The following is a 5,000-nucleotide window of genomic DNA, read 5'->3' as shown; positions in this document are numbered from 1 at the left end:
AAGTGAGTCCAGTTTCCCGCCAAAACATGGGCGCGGCCATATTGGATTGAGGTCACATTTTCGCCAAAAGTGGAATAACTTTGGAACGAAAGGTCGCAGGAAGACAAAACTGGTATCATTTTGATCAGAAAAAAGTGCTAATAGTGATAGGAAAAAACGCGGTGTTCCTACGTTAACTCTAACACCAAAATCCGGAACCCCCCTATTACCAGGGTTGAAAACCTGCACATTGTGGCCAGGTTGAGCAACTGGATTAAACCAAATTTGGCGGAACTAGGAAATTCTTGCTGAAAACGCTCGGAACCAAGTCCTGGTGCCACAGAACAGCAGAATTATTCTTCTCAGTTCAAGAGGGCCACAAAAGAACAAGGAATTTCAACTTTCCTGACCATTTTCTACAGTTAGACAAAAACAGCAAATCCGAGGCTGGTTTCGGTTCTTTTCTGGAGCCGGCAGTTCTGGAAGTGCTTGAAGACTGGATACACGCTTTTGCTAGTAGTTCTGGGGCGAAACGACAGGAATTGACATTTTCCGACTGTTCTGAGTTCGGATTCCCGTCAAAATGAGAGGCGGCCATCTTTGATTGAACACTTCACGCCAAAGGTAGAATAACTCCGGAACGAATCCCCGTAGAGAGACAAAACTGGTATCTATCTGTTTAGCGGAAAACGCCAACAGAGACAGGAAAAGTGCGGCGCCTCTACGCTGCCAAGAACACCTAAAACCGGCAACCTCTACTACCAAGGTTGAGGAACATCTCTGGCGATACCAGAACAAGTTAAAAAGGAGTAACTTTCTTCCAGACGGCAAACAACGGCTTCGAAGGCACAAACCCTTCTCTTGGAACACAGCGTGGAGATTAGGAGAAGATGTTGAAACCCAAGGGGATGAGAACGGAAACCCAGAAACAAGGACTGGAGGGAAGAGGACCTCTACAAACGGCAAACCCAGCAGTGGGGCCTACGTCAAAGGTCCTAAAAAACACAGGAAGCAATGACGACTCTGCAATTACAGACCCCACGCAAGGGGCGAAGACAGACAAGATACAGAAGAAGAAGACCAAGAGGGTGGAACAAAAACAAGTGACCAACAAAGAAGAGAAGGCAAAGAAAGAAGAACCACAAGGAGCGATGCCCGCCAAAGCTTCTCTTGAAACAGATTGGTGGAGCCCAACTGAGAATGACCAGGTAGAGGGAGGCAGCCGAGGAACCGAAACCGAAGAAGCTGAAGGAGGAGAGGTCCACCCTCAAACACAAACGGCTGCTAACGAAGGAGCGCTAGACAACTGGGACGAAGACAGAAATTCACAATCGTCACTCCCAACCAGCCGCGGAGAAAAGGGTACAGTTTTGTCTAGACTTTCCAAAGCAGACAAGAACACTATGAGGGCTCTCATTAAAATCTCTACATTGACGGGCGGCGACGAGGCGGTAGCCCAGCAGATTGAAGCGATAATCTCCGAACAAGCTAAATTGAAAAACCTGTTAATGGAACAGGCCCAACAGATTGCGTTCCAAAAAGGCAGGATCGAAGAATTGGAGAAAAGAAGACAAGAAGAACTACTCGAACAAAGGGAAGAGCCAACACAGAGCAACACTCCCGCAACCGAGAGCCGACCAACCTATGCTCTGGTGGTATCTTCCGGAACAATGGAGAAAAAAGAGGTCGCATCGCTTCTGAGGCAGCGGGTGGATCCCCTCGACCTGGGAATCCAAGAAGCAACAATTCGGCCAGGGAGAGAGGGAATTGTCGTGATGACGAAGTCAAAAGAAGACTCAGCTAAGATTCTCCAGTTCATTCAGAAGGACAGAGAACTGAGAAATGTTGAAGCCAAGCTCCCAAAGGAGAACAGGATCCATAAGAAAATAATTGGACTCGAGGATGAAATTGACGAGGTCAATCTCCCAGCCCGAATCATCAGGCAAAACCGTTTGGTGTGCTCGCCAGAAGACATAACAATAAAGAAGACATGGCCGGGCAAGAGAGGCAAGACAGTGATTCTTGCCCTAAATCGAAGTGCAAACAAAGCAATCGGAAGCCGAACTGCACTGAACATCGGCTGGTCACGATGCCCGATCTTTGACGACATCTTTTGGCCCAGATGCACAAGATGCGCCATGCACGGCCACATTGCTCCCGATTGCGATGGCCCCCAGCGCTGCATTAACTGTGGCCAACGAGGTCACTACCAAAGAGAATGTGAAGCAGAATCGCACTGCAACATCTGCGAGACTGAGGGTCGCACGGAGACAGATCATTCTATGATGTCCAGGGAATGCCCGGTATACATAACAAAGGTACAGGCCGAGAAAGGCAAAATTCTAGCTAGACTAAACTAAGAGTACCCAACACACAGGCACAATGGCGAATAGCACTGAAATACAAATAATACAGGTAAATTTAGGCAGGGCATTTAAGGCAAATCAGTCACTAAACAATTTTCAACAAGAAGAAGAATTCGACATATCTGTACTCCAAGAACCATATTCGCTCAACAACAAAATCATAGGGTTTCCGCTAAAGCATAAAGTTATAGCCAACAACAAAGACCCGAAGACAGCCATCATAATACACAAAGAAAATATAACCGCTTTCCCAATTATTATAGAACAAAAACTAATAGCAGTCAAGATAAATAAAGGTGAAAGAGAATTGGTAATTATCAACTGCTACTGTCCTCCGAATGAAAACGTCGAGCTGGCAATGTCAGCAATAGGAAACATTTTACAGAAATTTATAGACATTAACACGATAATAATGGGTGACTTCAACTCAAAACATCAAATTTGGGGAAGCACGGAGACGGATGAGAAAGGTGAAAAAGTATTAGAATTCACAGTATTACACAACCTGACATTATTAAATGCCAAAGAATCACCTCCGACATTTAAAACAAGTAGGGCGAGGGGTTGGATTGACCTCACCATATGTGACGCAAACCTAAACCAGGATATTAAAAGCTGGGAAGTACTTAAAACCTATAATCACAGCGATCACAGATACATTAAAGTTGTTATTAAAAATGAAGAACTTCCAGAGGAATATGGCCTAACGTTAAAAGGGCAAACAAAAGTCATGGAAAAGTTGCAAATTGATCCCTGGTTTGAGGAAGTCCAGGGGAAAATAAACACGAAGGAAAGTATTGAAGAAATAGTGAATACGCTACACGAGAAAATCGAGAAACTTAAGAAGGAATTCAGTAAAAAGAAAAAACCTTCTAAACAAAAACCGAATACTTGGTGGTCAAGAGACCTAGAAATTGAAAGGAAGAGAGTCAGAGCACTACGAAGGAGGTATCAAAAGGCGAAAGGGGATATCAGAGAACAATACAAAAAGGAATACTATAAAGAACATGACACGTATAACAACATGATAGAACAGGCTAAAAACAACAGTTGGAAAACTCTATGTACTAAGGCTACGAAAAATCCATTCATCCTACCGTATAAAATTGCACGAAATAAGATGAAAACCAAGGTTATGTTTAGAAGCATCACAAAAGAAAATGGAGAAGTCACAAAGACTCTTCAGGAAACAATAGAACACATTCTAGGAAATTTATACCCTAACTGCATGGAAAATGACGAGCCAGGACACAGTCAAATACAATCAAGCAACGACACAATAAACAATAACAAACAGGGAGGAAATTGGACATCGGGAGCAGAAATGAGAGAAAGAAATTTACCCAGTGATGACCTCCCATTTACAGAGATTGAAGTAACGCAGATAGTAAAAAATCTGAGGAAAGATGTAACCCCCGGACCAGACAACCTAAAAACTAACCTCATACAAGTGATGTATGAAAGGCATAAGACTTTCTTTGTCAATCTTTTTAATGCATGCTTAAAGCACGGACATTTTCCTCAAAGATGGAAAGAATCTAAAATTATATTGATTCCAAAAGGGAACGGAGAGGACAAATCCGAGGAAAACAAATATCGCCCAATAGCTATTAACTCGATTTTGGGAAAAATATTAGAAAAGCTCATAAAAGATAGAATCTATTATTTCTTGTTTAAAAATCACCATTTTAACAAAAAACAATTTGGATTTACCCATGGGACATCAACAACCACGGCATTGGAAGAAATAATCAAACGAATAAACCAAGCGAAAATTGATAAGCTAAACAGCATGCTAATAGCACTAGATATTAAAAACGCATTCAATTCTATAAAACCCGAAGTAGTTATTCAGAAATTAGAAGAATATAAGTGTCCCAACAACCTAATAAAACTAGCGGACAATATTCTACGGAACAGGAAAATAATCTATGAAACAGATGGAGTAAAAATTAAGAAAACACTAACTTCAGGTTCCCCACAGGGGTCACCTTTAAGCCCACTCTGTTGGAATATAACAATAGGCGACCTATTAGAAACTCAGCTTCAAGAAGGAGTACACATCCAAGCCTTTGCGGACGACGTGGTGTTACACATAAAGTTCCGCTCAAGAAAAGAGGTGGAGGAAAAAGCTACGAAGGCACTAACACTAATAAATCAGTGGGCACATCAAAAAGGAATAACCCTGAATAAGGAAAAATCGGAATATATGATAATCGGAAAGCAGTACATTAGCCATCAACCCCAAATAAAAATCGGACAGGATAAAATCAAAATGGTTAACGAAATGAAAATCCTAGGGGTGGTCTTGGACACAAAACTAACATTCCTCCCACATCTAAAATACTTAAAAAGAAAAGTAGACGAAGTCACGTATAATTTAAGTCGTACAATAAAAGACGACAAACATACAAATAGAAACACACTACAGTTAATATATAAAAGGGGTATAGAACGAATGGTTACATACGCCTCCCCAGCATGGTATAGCCGAAAAACCATTTTTATTAAAAAACTGAAATCAATCCAAAGATTACCTTTATTATTAATAACTAAATCATTCAAAACAACATCAAATCTTTCACTCAACATATTAGCAAACATTCCACCTCTCCATTTGACAATCGAAAAAGAAAACGAATTACACTACATACT

This window comes from Rhipicephalus microplus, unplaced genomic scaffold (assembly GCF_043290135.1).
Source record: "Rhipicephalus microplus isolate Deutch F79 unplaced genomic scaffold, USDA_Rmic scaffold_427, whole genome shotgun sequence".
NCBI classification, from domain to species: Eukaryota; Metazoa; Arthropoda; class Arachnida; order Ixodida; family Ixodidae; genus Rhipicephalus; species Rhipicephalus microplus.
This window is presented reverse-complemented; position numbering follows the sequence as displayed.